At 38.1% G+C, this 18896-nt stretch overlaps 1 protein-coding gene across 15 annotated transcripts in view; it reads right to left on the bottom strand.

The window, feature by feature from the left end:
• FHIT (fragile histidine triad diadenosine triphosphatase) overlaps positions 1-18896 on the bottom strand; it is a 1383460-nt gene that overhangs the window by 1025515 nt on the left and 339049 nt on the right. For 6 of the 15 annotated variants that reach the window (XM_077858259.1, XM_077858258.1, XM_077858260.1 and 3 more), the window contains one exon: positions 2911-2961. The exons of the other annotated variants lie outside the window; for them this stretch is intronic. The gene's annotated coding sequence lies outside the window, so the exon portion shown is untranslated. The remainder of the gene's footprint in view (positions 1-2910; positions 2962-18896) is intronic. 15 annotated transcript variants of the gene reach the window in all.

The raw sequence follows: 18896 nt of genomic DNA, 5'->3' as shown, positions 1-18896 counted from the left end.
CCTTATTTCTTTTTCAGTCCATATCATTTTAAAAAGTCATATTTAATGCCACTGAATTGTAAATTAAAAATGCTTAAAATGGAAAGTTTTATGTTATTTATATTTTCCACAATAAAAAAAATTTTAAAGTTAAAAAAAAAAAAAGAAAGAGAAAAGAAATGAGTGTCATGTCCATGCTGTTTCTCAAAGGCAGACATTGTCCATGCCTTAGAAACAAGGAAGGTCAGACCCACCTAGGTACTTGATCTAATTCAGACCTGGTGGTAAGGGGTCTTCAATTGGGTTAGAAGCTCTATAGTCCTCATTCTCCTTTCACGTAAAGAAATCTTCAAGCCTGACAGACTTGAAAGAAATGTCACCCTTTTAGAACAGAAAAAGAACATATGAAAGTTTCCCGTTGAGAATGAAGAAGTGAACTAGAATATTAAGACAGGGAGCAAGCAGCCAAAAAATCATCAACCTGTTTAGCTGATGTACTTCAGAATGGGAAGAAATGTGCTTGCATTCCTTTGCCACTGAAGATAATTTTCTTTTAATTCTCATTTCTTTTATGCTGTGCATATTGTTTTGTTTTGTCTCTATGGCTGCTTTCTTAAGTAAGTTTAACTTTATGGGTATAAACTAGAATCTGCATATGTTCCAGCCTCATACTCTTTGATGAACTTGACAATTTGAATGGATTAATCTTTCAAAAGTGGAAAATTATTCCCACAAAATTCCTATCTTGTGAAAAAATGTCCCTTCCAAAAACACTCTCTTGTCTTGAAAAGTACTGAAATCTCTTTCTACCTAACAGCTTGTTAATTAAATTTTTAACATTGTTATGTCAAGGGAGAATAACAGAAACCAACCTGGGAATCTGCTTTTCTCAAATATGTTGAGTGGCTGCATTTATTTAGAATTGATCTGTATGCTTCCCTCCATTCTCTACACAGATTTTTATTTCTCCTCAGGCCCTTCTTGACATCTTTTTCCACACTGCATTGAGGCCTTCCTTATACAGTTACACAACAAACTATCTGAATTATGTTCAACTCAGCAGAGAGACTGGAATCTTCTATAGAAAAAATAAGGGCAATCAGAAGTGATTTCCTGAATTTTTGCCTTATCATGACATTATTTTAATGCAGGCACCACCTCACACATGTACTAAACAATAGAGTGTCTAATAGATTTGTATAGAATGCCTAAAATTAAGCAAACACAATTAGATGAGTTAGTATCATCACGCAGCACTACACTTGATAATTAAAAAACAAATGAAAAGCCCACTGTCTTCATTGCAACAGTCAGTTACTGATTTTTACTTTAGACTCTACTCATCATTATTTTACCTTCTTCTGTCTTGGGTCATTATTTTAACTAGAAAACCCCCGACCCATTTCTTCATCCATATGTGCTACATGGAACTTTAGATTCTCGTAATGACACAACAGATTTTTGGATAGTTAACTATCCTACTGTAAGTTGTCTTGTTTAGAAGAAATGAAAGTTAAGATTGTAGCAATAAAGGACAAGCTGTCAATCTATTAAATAAATTCCTGTTGAAAAGTAACTAAATGCATTGAGTATTAGCATAATTTATTAGAACAATTAGAACACATCCTTGTTGTCTTTTAATTAGATTATTCCTTGTTCTGGTAATTACACTAGACAAGGAAGAATAATAGTTTCAGGATTCTAAGATCATCTGTAGACTATGTGGAAAGAGAATGATCAATAATGCTAATCTACTAGAACACTTAAATTTCCAGAAAGAGATCTTTTATCATGAGCAATCCTTTATATAATCAGCATTATTTCTCAATGTCTATGGTCATCTTTCCTAAAGTTTAAAAGTAAAGATGCGAGACAAATCACATTTATTCCACTGTTGGAAACCCAGTCAGGGTGGGCCACCTCTGGCCTCTAGTGGCTCAGACATTGCTTCACTCTCTTGCAAAATGCCAACAAATAACCACAAATGAAGGATTTAAGATTCTGTGCAGAGAAGCATAGCCAGAAGTCTGAATATCTAATACAGAGAAGACAAGATTTTTAAGTTCTGATCCTAGGTGAAAAATCATAAAATTCCTCAATTTAAAAATCTACTCAAATAGATAAAAATTTCTTATAAATGAGAATTAATCTGAATATAAAACTGGTAACACTTCCATTCATGAGGATATTATTTGTAGAAATTAATGAGACAGCAGCTGAATGACAGGGACTATAGCTGGGCTTTCAGAAGGGGATTGAGGCCTCTACATGTGAGTTGTATGACTGTCTCTGGTTTTATGGTTGAGATCACAGAGGATTCAAATGCTCCAAGGTTCCTCTTAGCCCCGATGCAATTGTCACCAAGCATGCTGGGAAATCCTAGAGAGCAGCTCCCAGGACTTCTAGGATTCAGACTCTTAAAAAGTCAGGAGTTGATATATGCTGTCCTCTAGGATAACCCTACAATGGAGAGGGAAGATGCTGGGATACACAGAGTTGACACCAGTGAATCTGGGGTTCTCTGTAGTAAAGGGCAACACAAATATCCCACCAGCAGCCTGGATTACAGGAATGTCAGCCCCACTGTTGACCGAGTCTGCCTTAGTCAATGCAATGTCATAATGAGACCATGTCTAGACAGTATTGATCTCCCACCAGAGGAAAAAAAATAAGGCAGAGTGTGACTTCTCTTCTACCTTAGTCCAAATAACACCCAAATCAAGATCTTTCACTCATACATTGCTAACATTCTCCCTCACCAAAGTCATTTTATCAATCAGGCAGCCAATGACACACATGAGCTTCTTTACAAGGTACATGAAATTTTTGATATTTAAAAAGTCTTTCATATTCAAATGGAAAATGAGAAAGTTGATTAAGCCTATTAAAGAATCTAGAGAAATTAAATGAGCTTTTATGTATCTTTTTTACCTTGCTAGGCAAAGGAGACAGGCGTTTAAAAAATATGAGAGTCCACGCAACCTAAAAGAATGAAAACTTAAATTAACATGGGCAAAATATCTGAAGGAGAAGTCATTAGCTTAAGTCATCTGAAAGATTTCCCAGGTAGTCTGGTAATTTATGAGTGGAGGAGCATCCCTGTAACCCTGCTACCCAATCCAACTGGGAAGACATGGTTCTCCATTCATGTCCCTCTTTAAATGGTCAGGGGTGCTACAAAGACTTTAAGGTTCCCCACTACTCTGATCTCCAGACTAGAAAGATCTATGGGGCAGAACCTTAGAGGCACCAGAGATTTGCATTTGAGTTCCCTGTATTCAGGCATTCCAAAGCCATGCTAAGCATCAGCTTTGCCCCTATAAAGTCAGGAAGAAAGGAATATGGTTTAAATCATGAGCAGGAAAATACATAAATAAATAATAAAAATAAAAATAAAACATGACCAGGGAGCAGCTCTGGTGGCTCAGCGGTTTAAAGCCACCTTCAGCCCAGTGTGTGATCCTGGAGACCGGGGATCAGGTCCCACACAGGGCTCCCTGCCTGGAGCCTGCTTCTCCCTCTGCTTGTGTCTCTGCCTCTCTCTCTCTCTTTTTCTCTCTCTCTCTCTCTCTCATGAATAAATAAATAAAAATCTTTAAAAACAAACAAACAAACACGAGCAGGAATAGAGTTAAAAAACTCCCCCAGGCAATGTGATAGCTAAGATTGGAAAACACCAGCTAAAAGGGGAAACCAGAGAGAATTCTCTCTGGCTCAGGGGCTGAACTGAAACCACGCCTTGGAGGTATTCAGGTGGTGCCACAGTGTGGAAAGCCTTTGGTGTTTTTGCTTCATTGAAGGGAAATGAAACAACCATCTTACTACGTTAAAATAGCACCAAGGTACAAATCTATCCAATAGAAGAAGCTTAATAAAAACATAATCCAGATAAAGACTTCCACCACTATAAATAGTTCCTTATAAATGCCCCCTAGAGACAAAATTATCATTTCTGTGTTCCTGACCAAAATAGCTTTGCAAGTCTTCAAAATACTTTGCCCTCTAAAGCAATGAGAAGAAAGTCCCTTCAGCCTACAAGTCCTTGTCCTGCTGGGTATTGAGACTTTTGAGCATTTATTCCCCAAAATTTAATTCAAAAGGCCAGCATTAAATACATAGATAACTAGATAAAGAAGGATAACTAGAAACCTTATCTATTAATAGCACAGACTACTTTCCCACACTGTCTATATACAATTTCTTGAAAGCTTAGTAAAAATCCTACATTTGTCTGAAATGAAATGAAGGGAAACCAATAAGAAATGTCCTTTTCTCTGTTTTCAAGAAAAACACAATCTTGTCATGATAAGCAAGAAAGGAGGTTGCAGTATTCATCCTTGTCTTCTCATCCAAGGAATGTATCAATATGAGGGTTCTAGTTTAGAGCACACCACTATGAGATAATTCTAGAATATAAGGTTAAGTTACAGGCTACATGAATCCTACATGAATCCTAGAATATAAGGTTAAGTTACAGGCTACATGTACATACACCTCTCTAATCACCAGGAGAGAGAAATAATGGTAAAATAAATAAAACTTGTATACACATTTAAAAGATGTGTTGCATATTTCAAAATAAGGCAAGAGCAGTTGTGATTTAGGATATATGGATCCTAGCAAATAACCTTAAAGAAAACTACGAAGATATGCTATGACATTTAGAAAGAATATCATTCAACCATTCTGATTTGGCCAAATGTTAAATTAGTCAAATGTTAAATTAGCCAAACATAATGGGAGAAAAATTTTCTATTGATTATGTAATTGATTTAAAATATTCATGAACTTAGCAGAAGCATTAAGTAGTAAGTTCCAGAAACAAGAAATAAATCACATATATGCACAAAAAGGAATGAAGGTGTTTTTTGCAATCTTGGTAAATAGATTCTATTTTTAAGACTCTTCACAAAATCATTGATTCCAAAGCAGGAAAAACCCTACACATATTAACCCAGAGCATTCTTATTCCTGCCTCCACAGTTGTTAAAATCCCCAAAATAAAACTTCTCTCTTAAGACTTCCTCAGAATGTGATTCCCCAGAATGACTTCCAACCCATTGTCTATTATAAAAACGATGTGGGGCACCTGAGTGGCTCAGTCAGTTAAGCATCTGCCTTTGGCTCAGGTCATAATCCCAGTATCCTGGGATTAAGCCCCATGTTGGGCTCCCTGATCAACAGAGAGTCTGCTTCTCCCACCCCTGCTTGTACTCGTTCTCTCTCTCTCTCTTCCCCTCCCTCCCTCCCTCTCAAATAAATAAATCAATAAATTTCAAAATTTTTAAAATGTTTTCTGCCATTTAATGTCATGTGATAATTTTCTCTCAAAGACTAACCAAATATACCTCACTATTATATCAGTTCTTAAAGCCACAAGTGAAGACAGGGACCATCGTTTCTTGCAAAAATCACACTTCAGCTTTTTATCTTCAAAAGTGATTAATCATATCTTTGACTATCATCCAAACTTAGTGGAAAATTTCCTGAATCCTACAAAATCAATACAAGAGCTAGAAAATGTCTTTCCAGGATGAATAGGAAAGAAGGAAAGTCTTGCCATTTCTCTTTATTTCTGATTCAGCTCAGTCTTCATTAGTGCTACATAGTTGCCTTATTATTCAATGTCCTCTGACCCCCCCCCAATCATTTTTCCCTGAGGGTGCATATTTATTCACTAACTATAATACAATTTTGTGATCTACAGGATTTTCTCTGATATTCGAGTGTAAATTTGTCTTAAATTAATGAGTTCCATTCTTTTTGGCTCCTACTTTTATTTATTAAATTCATCCTGAACGTGGAATTTATTTTCAAAGGTAGTAATATTCTTTATTCTCAGCTTGGTATTAACAATGAATTAAAAAAAAAACAATGAATTTAATAAACATTGCATTTAATCATTTTTTTAAGTCTGCTAAAGATAAATTTGGTTAAAATATTAATGTTCCAAACCTTCCATTCCCCCAGAAAAGAAATTTATTTTGCTTGGCCTTTCCCTTCATTCCCTTAATAAGTTACTAACAGAACTATTAATTTTTGTGATGCAGAATTATGTGATTGATAATAAAAACACAACTGGGGATCCCTGGGTGGCACAGCTGTTTAGCGCCTGCCTTTGGCCCAGGGCGCGATCCTGGAGACCTGGGATCGAATCCCACGTTGGGCTCCCGGTGCGTGAAGCCTGCTTCTCCCTCTGCCTATGTCTCTGCCTCTCTCTCTCTCTCTGTGACTATCATAAATAAATAAAAATTAAAAAAAAAAAACACACAACTGGAAGATTGGGATAAAAACAAGGGAAAAATCTAAGTCTTCAGCCTTAATAGAAATAGTCTAGCTTGAAAGAAAAGGGGTGAAAGAGAGTACCTGGCTCCTGAGCAGTGCAAAGTGAAAGATCCCTAGAAAGAGAAAATGAATGGAAGGGGATTTTAAGAATAGTTGATATGTGTAGGGAACTCAGTGACTCCATCAAATGTAATTACATTCTTATTATAAGAGAAGAAGGAGGAGGAGGAGGAGGAGAAAATTTATTTGAGGAAATAATAGCTGAATAGTTCCCTAATTTGGATGTCCAGATCCAGGAGATAGAGGTAACTCTCAACAAAATCAACAAAAGTAGGCCAATACCAAACATATTATAATTAAATTTGCAAAATATATCAATAAAGAAAAAATTGTAAAAGCCACAATACAAAGTCCCTAAATTATAAGGGAAGACCCATAAGACTAGTTGCAGATCTCTCAACAGACACTTGGCAAGTCAGAAGACAGTGGCATGATATATTCAACGTGCTGAATGGGAAAAACTCTGCAGCTAAGAATATCTATCCCATAAGGCTGCCATTCAAAATAGAAGAAGAACAGAAGAGATAGAGTTCCCAGACAAACAAAAACTAAAGGAGTTCATGACTGCTAAACCAGTCCTGCAAGAAATTTTCTTTGTTTGAAGATTTATTTATTTATTTATGATAGACAGAGAGAGAGAGAGAGAGAGAGAGAGAGAGAGGCAGAGACACAGGAGGAGGGAGAAGCAGGCTCCATGCAGGGAGCCCGACATGGGACTCGATCCCGGGACTCCAGGATCATGCCCTGGGCCAAAGGCAGGCACCAAACCGCTGAGCCACCCAGGGATGCCTCCTGCAAGAAATATTAAAAGGGACTCTGAGGGCAGCCCGGGTGGCTTGCGGTTTAGCACTGCCTTCAGCCCAGGGCGTGATCCTGGAGACCCGGGATCGAGTCCCACGTCGGGCTCCCTGCATGGAGCCTGCTTCTCCCTCTGCCTGTGTCTCTGCCTCTCTCTCTCTCTCTGTCTCTCATAAATAAATAAAATCTTTAAAAAAATTTTTTTAATAAAAAAAATAAAAGGGACTCTGAGTAGAAAGGAAAGATAAAAAATGAAAAAGACAAGAAAGGAACAGAAAAAATCTCCAGAAACAACAACAAAACAAGCAATAAAATGGCACTAAATATATATCTATCAATAATTACTCTAAATATAAATGGATTACACATTCCAATAAAAAGACACAAGGTATCAGAATGGATAAGAAAACAAGACCTATCTATATGCTGCCTACAAAAGACTCATTTTGTACCTAAAAACACCTGCAGATTGAAAGTGAAGGGACAGAGAAACATTTATCATGCAAATTGGATGTCAAAAGAAAGCCAAAGGAGCCATAATTATATTAGACAAACTAGATTTTAAACCAAAGGCTGTAACAAGAGATGAAGAGGACACTATGTTATAATAAAGGGTACTATTCAACAAGAAGATATAACAATTATATATATTCATGCCCCCAAAATGGGAGCACCCAAATATATAAAATAATTAATAACAAACATAAAGGAACTAAGTGATAATAAAAAAGAACAAAACAAAACCTAAAACCACAGAAGCAGGAAAGTATTAAAGATTAGAGCAAAAATAAATGATATAAAAACTAAAAAAAAAAAAAAAACAAAAAAAAAAACAATAGAACAGATCAATGAAACCAGAAACTGGTTCTATGGGGGAAAAAAGAAGCAGAAGAAGAGTTGTCATGTGTAATGAATAAAACAATGTTCAAAATTCTTGAAGATACATAAGTAAAATTTAAATTTATTTTTCAATGAGTTTATTTGCTATTTTATTGAAAGACTGAACCAAATGTGGCCCCAGCACTTACATAGGTTATACAAATATCTTCCAATGCTGATGTTTATTCAGTTATATCTGAACTTTGGTTTCCTTTAAATGTTGTAAACACAGACCAGAAACAAACTTGATCATCCCAGCAATTTTTAAGAGCTATAAATCAGCTTTAAATGAATTTCCATTAATTAATTCACAGGTCAAGATCTGGGATAACTTCAAAAACTACCTAAGTAATCAATAAATATATGTGACAGCATACCGAAAATAAAAGTATCTGTTAGTATCAAACACACAAAAAAAGACACAGTGGGAGGCAACAGTTGCTACTAAGTAATACAGTTTTAAACTACTGGTACTGTATCTAAAACAAACGTATCAGGGATCCCTGGGTGGCACAGCGGTTTGGCACCTGCCTTTGGCCCAGGGTGTGATCCCGGAGACCTGGGATCGAGTCCCACATCGGGCTCCCGGTGCATGGAGCCTGCTTCTCCCTCTGCCTGTGTCTCTGCCTCTCTCTCTGTGACTATCATAAATAAATAAAAATTAAAAAAAAAAGTATCAAAAGAAAATTAAGGAACAACCTTGTAACTTAAATGATAAGCATCTTGCATAAGATTTTTAAAGTAATTAATTTTAATTTATTAATTATTAATTATTAATTAATTAATGATTAATTTTTATTTATTTATGATAGTCACAGAGAGAGAGAGAGAGAGAGGCAGAGACATAGACAGAGGGAGAAGCAGGCTCCATGCACCGGGAGCCCGACGTGGGATTCGATCCCATGTCTCCAGGATCGTGCCCTGGACTAAAGGCAGGCGCCAAACTGCTACACCACCCAGGGATCCCTTGCATAAGATTTTTAAGCAAGTTATAAGTACTTACGGCTTTAGTGCTTTGCGACATAGATCACCCAGCAAAATATGGACACAACCTCAACTGGAATATGGGCACTCTTCATGCCTTTTTTTTAACTGAGTTATATTATTAAAAATCAATACAGCATAACATAGTAGTTATTATTCTTTTTAAAAAGATTTTGTTTATCTATTTGAGAGAGAGAGAGACATTGAGAGCATGTGCGAGTGGTGGAAGGAGCTGAGGGGGAGGGAGAGAGAGAATCCCAAGCAGGCTCCATGCTCAGCACAGACCTGATGCGGGGCTGGATCCCACAACTCTGAGATCATGACCTGAGCCAAAACCAAGAGCCAGACACTCAACTGAGCCACCCAGGCACCTCACAGTAATTCTTCTTCTTCTTCTTCTTCTTCTTCTTCTTCTTCTTCTTTTTTTTTTTTAAGATTTTATTTATTTATTCATGAGAGACACGCAGAGAGAGGCAAAGAAATAGGCAGAGGGAGAAGCAGGCTCTCTGTGGAGAGCCTGACGAGGCGATCCCAGGATTCAAGGATCACTCCCTGAGCCAAGGGCAGACGCTCAACCACTGGGCCACCCAGGTGTCCCAGTCATTATTATTCTTAAAGAAGTACATAAAATGAAAGAACTTAACTAAAAGTTTATCACCCTTCAGACCAATATGCTATATATTTGTAAATTAAACCTGTCACAAATAAGATGTACCACATAGCAAGGGTATGCATGAAAGAATAGGAGAGAATGGAGGTTTCAGAATCATGTATACATATATGATAAATGAAAACTCCAAGATATTCTCAAACATCTAAACAGCCTACTACATACCAGTATAGTAAATCATATTGTAAGAGAGAGGATTTGAGTTCTAAAGCCAGAGCCTAAGGCAAATGTTGCATATAGTCAAACTTAACCCTGCAGATCATCTTAAATACCTGTAGGGTATGAGTTATGTTCCTCTGTGTATTCAAGCCTGATGGTAAATATCTGGGAACAAAAAACTGAGCTAGGTTACAGAAAGGAGCACAGAAAAGTCTACCTATAGATATCTGGGTATTCAAACTACTTTGTCTTTAAGAGACTACCAAATCTCCAAGGAGTCCTTACCAGACAAGTGGTGAAGTACAAACTTGTAGACCCTCCAACAGAGTTTATTCTGCTGTTTTAATATGAACATTTTATAACTTTAATATATTAATAGATATATTTGTTATTATTAAGATTAAGGTAACAGAAATAAAAGCATCAGATATAGTGACTGGCACAGGGCAGATGCTCAATCCATATGCTGGGTTTTAATCTAAGTCTTATTTCATTGGACCCACAAACACACTGCTCTTTGGAATATTGTAGAGAAGATCATGGCAACTGCTTCTGTTCTTTTCAAGCTGGCATTTCCAGCTGGACTGGGGCGACAGGATGAACAACCATCAACTGCATGCTTTAAGCATAGAATAGAGATGAACTCACAGTGGTGCTGAGTTTTCTGAGTGGGCACAAGGTGAATCTACTACCCATGGGAAGCACAGATTTATGCTTGGGTCACATCTCAGCAGACTGTCTTCCCGATTGGGCCTGTTCTTTCCAAAGCCACAACAGGGTATTAGGCTCAAACTATAAGACTATCAAACTAGGAGTGTCCAGTTTTGGAGTGTCCTGGTAGAGTTGATAGGAACTGCAACTCTATCAACTCTACCAGGAAAGCACATGAACTCATGAAATTCACTTTCTCTTATATGACAAGACATATCCACCCATAGGTACACATAGGTCCCTTTCACTGGCACTAACCAGCAATGAGATGCCACAAAAATCTAGAAACTGTAATTTTTTTCCTTCCTTGTCCTTCCCCCCACCTTTCCTTCTTTTCTTCCTTCATATTTGTGCCTATAGTAAAACCACAGCAAGGAGGAAACTCAAATGGATTTTCCTATTAGTGGACATTTTTGTGTTATACTCATTTTTTGGTCCTCATATGAACTCCCCCCAGGCACTCCTTTATGGGAATAAGGTATACCAAATGAAATAGAGAACTCGAGGCACAATTTTACCCTTGACATATGAAGAGAGAATATTTTTCTCCTGGATTTATGGTGTAATGCAACTCAGCTACTTTCTTTTCCTCTTTTCCCTGGTTTGCACTTCTTACTTACTGCTGCACACCATCATCACCATCATCATAAATTTATAGAGTGCCTGTGGCTATAGCCTCTGGGTAGCTCCTAAATAATCTAATCCAGATAGCATTGTCTTCAGCTCCCCTTTGGCATGAGTCTATTTACCATTCTGCTTCCTTATTGAAATCTGCTTCCGATTATTTTTCATAAGATAGTTTCGCTTTCTTTTCTTTCCCTTAAGTTGAATCTCTTCTATATCTCCCCATCATTTTCACTCTCCTGGGCTCTAAGCACAGTTAGTCTACATTTTCAGGGGTTTACATCTTCAAATTTAGTCAACTCTTGAGAACTGTACTATCCAACTGCCTTTTCTAAGGTAATTTTTAGCAAGGTTAACTAACAGGACATCTTTAGTCTCTGGAATTCCAACGCTCCAGGTTTAGGCCTCCACTCTAACATCACAGAGCAAGATGATGACCAGTGTTATGGTAACTTCTCTGGACCCACACCAAACTCTCCAAACCCAGCCACTCTTCAACCTTCTAGGATTCTAACTGGGAGTCCTTGGGAGACTGAACACCTAGGCTTTGGGTTTAGACAGAGAGGGGTTCAAATCCAGGATCTAGCATTTAATTTAGGTACCACCTTGACAGTTATTTCAACTTTCTAAGTTTCAATTGCCTTGACTGAAAAATGAGAATGAAAATATCAGCCAAATTAAATATTATGAGGCTGAAATGAGGTAATCTTTGCAAAATACACACAAAGTCTGGCACGTGGTAAGCAGTCCAACTCGGTGGCTATAATTTTTATTCTTATCAGTTAAAATGTTGCATAGAATGCATTTGTCTTCAAAGAAGTTCACAAAGCTGACCTCAGAGCAGACATTAATACATTATTTAGTAGATCCTCAGTCCCAAATACCACTTGGTTCAGTGTTTTCACACTTGGGAAGTCAATAAATATTTTTAAATTGAAATTGAGGACACACAGAGGGTCAGTATTTGGAACCAAAGGAATAGATAACCAGTCATAAATTTGGACATATCATTAAGAGCCTCTATTCTCAGAAAGTACATCTCTTTTAAAATATATTTACTACAGTTACCCATGGAGACCGAATATTTTTATCATCAGTTGCAAAACTGTCTCCTGAAGGGGAAAACTGTGTAATTATAACTAGAGCCGACTGCACACATTAACCTTTTATGTAAGAGAAGAACAAAAAAGTAGGCCCTGGGCAAGAGGCTGGGAAGCAGAGAGAGAGAGGAGGAGAAGGAAAGGAGAAAGAGAAACAGAGAGAGAAAAGGTTTGATGAGGAATATTATCTGGCTTTTGGCTCTTTTCTGTACCAGCAAAGACAGGAGGACCATACCATTTAGGACAGCTGTCAATTTTTTCTATGGAAAGTGAACAATGAAACACTTCCCACTTCTCAACTCAAAGAGATTAACATTGTCAATTCCTACAGGACTTCTGCCTAAGTGAGACATATATTTGTAAATTATTATGATGATTTTAAAAATAAGCTAAATATCTAAACTCAATAATGAAATTAATTGGGCCCAATCCACCAGAGTAAGTGAAGGTTTTTTACTCTGGGAGATGAATAAATTCTTTTAAGGCAGAGAAATAAAAAATGCATTCATTGATCCTGATCTGTAAAAAGCAGCATGATCTGTTTTTGTACAAAATGGACTGTCTTTTAAATGCTATTTCTGCCTCTTGCTTATTGGACAAGTCAATTGATCCTTTATGTGTTTACCTTCCTCATACCTACACTAGATAGGAAAATACCTGTGGGGAGGAGGGTTGCAGGCCTGCCACTCTTCTCTCTCCCTGTGTCCCCACATCCCTCAAAAGAATAACTCTGAATCAGATGGGCCGTACTCAGGCACATTGGTTTTCACTAAAGGGCACTATACAACAAAGCCTCCTTCCCTCATCTCCATTTCATTTCCTCTAAATTGGGAAAAGTGATTCCTCATGGAAGGCTACTCATTTTCTTCTCTCCCTCCTGCCTTCTTTCCAACTTTAAGCAATAGTATCTGTGAGCCAAAGTGATGTCCAGAGCTCCAGCTCCAGCCCCCACATTTTCATTCTGTTCTGCTTCCTCACACTGTCCCCTCTCAAAATTCTTCAGCATGCTGTTCATTAGAGGAGCTATTTAAGAAGTAGGAGGAAGTCCCACTTCCAGGTCAGCCTTCCTTTATCAGTGTTCTGCACCCAGAGATCTTGGGTACTGGTCCAACTGTGTTACCATTTCCATGTTAGGTACTTTGCATTTGCTCTTTCCTATTTCTGGAATGTTCTGCATCTTGACCTTATGGGACTTTAAATCATTCGGGTCTTAGTTCAAATGCTATCTCTTTAGAGAAGCCTTCCCAGATCATCCGATCTTAAATAGCATCTTTACTACCACCAAGTCACGCTATTACATTAATCTATTATTTTGTTAATGGATCTTATCCCATTGCATTACTTCCTTCACTTATTGTCTTGTTGCCCACCCTTACCTCCTTTCTAAACATTTCCATTAAAAGGAAGGTCCAAGAGAACATGGTTCTTGTCTGTCTTGTTCACTGCTTATTTATCCAGAGTTGAATGCCTATCACAAGGTAGATGCTCAGTAAATCATAGCTATCATTACTCTTTCCTTTCACACCTGGTCCTGCTACCTCCTATGCCCATCCAAGTCCAATAAAGTCTTCAGAAAGCCTTCTCTTCCACTGGTATACTATAGGCTTTCAGAATTAGAAATAAAGGGTCTCTCTTATAAGTTTCTTTTCACTAACAAGAATTTATATAACTTACTCTTTATTTGAACAGTATGTTATTCCACTTACTTTATTTGTATTTTTTAAATAAATTCCAATTTAAGGGACATAGTTTAGTGAGTGCTCCTATAGACAAGGATAAAGTAGTTTATGTCTTTCTTACCCACAAGAACAGTCCTAAAGCAGCACTTTTACATGTACCCTCCAGCCCATATACATATGTACACAGTAGAAAGCCCATATTCCTATTCCAGATAATCTCCAGCAGGGCAGAAGAGAAATACACGTTGAAAGGGCTAACCTAAAATCATAATGCTCTTGAAAACATTGCCAGTTAACATTTCCTCTTAAGAAAGTCTCAATCCCAGCAACACCAAAAATAGCTCAGTAACATCTTAAATTGAAGATATTTTTTTAAGTTGCAGCTTAGAGAGTCTCTTAGAAATCTCTTCAAACTCCACAAAATAAAATAAGACATAGCTCCTCCAGAGGTCCAACAGAGGCTTTCCCCTAGCATGAGAAAAGATAGCTATTTCTTTTGCTGAAGATGAGATTAATTAATTGGTGTAAGTTTATTGGATATATATTTTTTTTTAATGTGTAACAGAATATGTCAATATCAGAGTCACACTTTGCACTAAGATGCTAATACTAGGAGGTCCAGGAGAATAAGACTGACTCTTAGCTCCCATCTCACATTTACTATAAAGCATATATTCATTGAGGGGGATCTCTAGCAGAACCGACTACATTCTTTGAATTGGTACTTCTTATTCTTGCTATATTTTGTCAATTCTGTATGGCTAAAATGGCAAAATTTCAATGTACAAAAGATGCAACTCCTTTCTACTCAAGACCACTCATCTTTACGTCATACTGTCTTTGTATTAAAAATCAAAAGATGGGGGGATCCCTGGGTGGCTCAGTGGTTTAGCACCTGCCTTTGGCCCAGGGAGTGATCCTGGAGTCCTGGGATCAAGTCCCGCATCGAGCTCCCTGCATGGAGCCTGCTTCTTCCTCTGCCTGTGTCTCTGCCTCTGTTTCTCTCTGTGTGTCTCTCATGAACAAATAAAATCTTTAAAAAAAAAAATCAAAAGATGGAACACCTGGATGGCTCAGCGGTTGTCTGCCTTCAGCCCTGAAGTACTGGGATTGAGTCCCACATCGGGTTTTCCCTGTATGGAGCCTCTGTCTGCCTAGGTCTTTGCCTCTTTCTTTCTGTGTCTCTCATGAATAAATATTTTTAATTATTTATTCATAAGAGACAGAGAGAGAGAGAGAGAGAGAGAGAGAGAGAGGCAGAGACACAGGCAGAGGGAGAAGCAGGCTCCATGCAGGGAGCCCGACATGGGACTCGATCCCAGGTCTCCAGGATCACGGCCTGGGCTGAAGGTGACGCTAAATCACTGAGCCACCCGGCTGCCCCTAAATAAATAAAATCTTTTAAAAAATCAAAAGATGGTAGCCCTATGCAACTTTATCATGCAGTCTGAACCCCATTTTCCCATTTCATGGACAAAGTATGTAGACAGATATCATACTCAGGGAAGGTACCAAAAAATATCTCCATACATGATTAATTTGAGAACCAAATAAGCAGACCTGTACCTTTCTATGCTATAGTTAATCTTACAATGTTTTATGCATACCTTTTATGGAAGTAGGCTTGATATAAATCCTTAAAAAAAACAATAAAACCAAAATTTCTGTAAGTGTTGTGAGGGTTAATTTTATATATCAACTAGATTGGATCAATGTGTGCCCAGATATTTGATCAAACAGTATTCTAGATATGTTTGTTAGGGTATTTTGCATGAATTTAACATTTCAATTGATAGTCTGAGGTGCAGAGAAGAGGGTGGAGTGGAAAATCCTAGGCTTACCTCAACCAACAAATACATGTAGATAACACTCACAGCAGTGTAAACAATCTAGTAAATGACCTGAAAACTGGTGGAACAGACTCTCCACAGCAAAATGTAATGAGGAGACCACATCTAAGAGGATAGAAAGGGTAGAGATGTGGTCAGGAACCAAATGAACCCATGGGAATGCCCATGAGAGAGAGGTACAATGTGGCCATAGAGAGGGAAGAGGAGCGGACCCCCATATCAGGCACCCCGAGAATGCAGTGGAAGACAAATATCCATAACATTTGGCTTGGAAAACTAGAAGGGTCTACCTAACTTCATGAGTACTTATAATTAGTGGGGCTTAATATCGAGAATATTAAAAATCAGTGGATATAGTTCTGGGAGAGCTGAAGGCAATATGAAACAGTCTCCATCTTTAAAGGGATAGGAAAACAAACAGCCATGCTGAGATAGAACATACAAGCACAGTTTGAAACCACCTGGTATATATGGAAAGGAGACTTATTTACTATCACAGAGCCTGTGCTGGAGAAGCAGGGAACTTTTGGAGACTTCTCCAAGAACAAAATAGCTGGTGGGCACATTTCCCTCCCCGCTTCCCCAGCCTAGTTACATGCCAGAACAAGTACACAATGAACACTCTCTACCTAGCTTGCTAAAAGCAAACTCCACCTCACATTCTCCTGGGGAACCCCACTCCATTGCAGCCTGGGCAGGACTTTTCCCAGGCAGCTGCAGCTCTCCTTTCACAGCAGACCTTCAAGGACCTTACTGATTCCCCATGCTCCACCACTGTGTTCTCCTGTGGACCTGCTCCCTCCAATATACCCTTGACCAGAGCCCATTCAAAGCTGTGTCACAAGCCAGGCATTGTACAAGCAGCCATGACAATGGCCAGCACCAATCCAAAGTGACTCGTTCCCCAAGGAGAAGGGGAAGATAACCACATACATCAATCCAACTATGACTCCAGTAGAGGGCTAGAGGCAGACATCAGGTCTGACTGCAGGCCCTGCCCACCAATAAAATCTCCTCAGGGAATTACACAAGGAAAGCCACCTTGCAGTTCAGTGCTACCTATCTCTGGCAAATCTGACTCAACTCAAAGGTGGCCCCAAACTGACCCACTAACAACACAGTAACCAAACCCTGCCCAGAACAAAGAGCCATTGCACACAACTAAACTAAAGGAAAAAGTGGCTCACCCACAACAGCAGGGTGCATACAACACACATAGGAGATATCCCTGAAGTGCTAGATTCTGGTGAACAGAGGACATTACACTGCAGGGCACTATAGGACCTCTTCTTCATTAAGCCACTACCTTCAAGAGCAAGAGACATAGCTGACTTTCCTAATACACAGAAAAAGACACGGAGAGGAAGACAACATGCGGAGACAGAGGAATATGTTCTAAATGAAAACATAGGACAAAATTACATTTCTGTGTGAAATGGAGATAAGTAATATACCTAAGAGAGAATTTTAAATAATGGTCCTAAAGATAATTACTGGACTTGACAAGAGTGGAGGACCTCAGTTAGATCCTTAAAAAATAGAGAACATAAAAAAGAACCAATCAAAGACGAATAACTCAATTGAAATAAAAATACACTAGATGGAATTAACAGTAGACTAGAGGAAGTAGAAAAACAGATCAACAACTCAGAGGACAGAGTAAGGGAAAGAAATCTAGCTGAACGGAAAAGAGAAAAATAATAATAAAAAATGGAAATAGACTAAAAAAATTCTGTGACGTCATCAAATGTAATAACATTTGCATTAAAGGACTCTCAGATGGAGAAAAAGAGAAAAAAGAGCACCAAAATGTATTTGAAAAAATAATAGCTGATGGAACACTGTTGAGCATCTGACACTTGACTTCAGCTCAGGTCATGATCTCAGGGTTGTGAGATCAAGCTCAACATTGGGCCTCTGTACTGGGCATGGAGCCTGCTTATAATTCTCTCCCTCCTTCTCCCTCTGTCCCTTGCCCCCATTTAAAATAAATAACTAAATAGCTGAAAACTGCCCAAATCAAAGGAAACAGAAATCCAGACCCAGGAGGCAGAGAGAACCCCCAAGAAGATCAACTCAAGGAGGTCAATACCAGGACACAGGATAATCACAATGGCAAAAAGTAGTAACAAAAAGAGAATTTTAAAAGCAGCAAGAGAGGTGCCTGGGTGGCTCAGTCAGTTAAGCATCTACCTTCAGCTCAGATCATGATTCCAAGGTCCTGGGATTGAGCCCCATGTCAGGCTCCCTGCTCAGTAGGGAGTCTGCTTCTCCCACTCTCTTGGCCCCTCCCCCTGCTGTGTTCTTGCTCTCTCTCTCTCTCTCTCTCTCTCATAAATAAATAAATATAATCTTTGACAACAGCAACAACAACAACAAGCAGCAGGAAAAAAGAAAACAGTTACATACAAGCAAAACCCCATAAGGTATAAACTGATTTTTCAGCAGAAACTTTACAGGCCAGAAGACAGTGGCATGATATGCTCAAAGCGCTAAGAGAAAAAAACCTGCAACCAAGAATATTGTATTCAACACGGCTATCATTAAGAAAAGAAGGACAGATAAAGAGTTTCCCAGAAAAATAAAAGTTAAAGGAATTCATCACGAGTAAACTAGGTCTACAAGAAATATTAAAGTAGACTCACTGAGGAAAGACCATAAGCAGGAAGAAGAAAAGTAAGAAGCACAAAAGCAGTAAAGTTAGGTATGTCTATAAAAATCAGTCAAGGGATTTATAAAATAAAAAGATCTAAAGTATGACACCATATACTTAAAATGTGGAGAGGGAAGAGGAGGGAAAACTTAATGTTTTTACAATGTATTCAAACTGAAGCTACCATTAATTAATATAGACTGCTATATGCATAAGAGGTTATATATAAATCTAAGGGTAATCACAAATCAAAGAACAGTAATAGATATGTAAACACACACACATATAAAGAAAAAAAATTAAGAATATCAATAAAGAAAGTCAGCAAACTGTGAAAGAAGAAAGCAAGAGAAGAAAAGAACAGAGAAGCACTGCAAAAACCACCATAAAACAAGTAACAAAATGGCAATAGCTACATACCTAGGTACCTTGAACATAAGCAGACTAAATGCTCAGATCAAAAAA

This window comes from Canis aureus, chromosome 19 (genome assembly GCF_053574225.1).
Source record: "Canis aureus isolate CA01 chromosome 19, VMU_Caureus_v.1.0, whole genome shotgun sequence".
Lineage (NCBI taxonomy): Eukaryota > Metazoa > Chordata > Mammalia > Carnivora > Canidae > Canis > Canis aureus.
The sequence above is the reverse complement of the archived record's forward strand: the minus strand, read 5'-3'. Positions and strand labels throughout refer to the sequence as shown.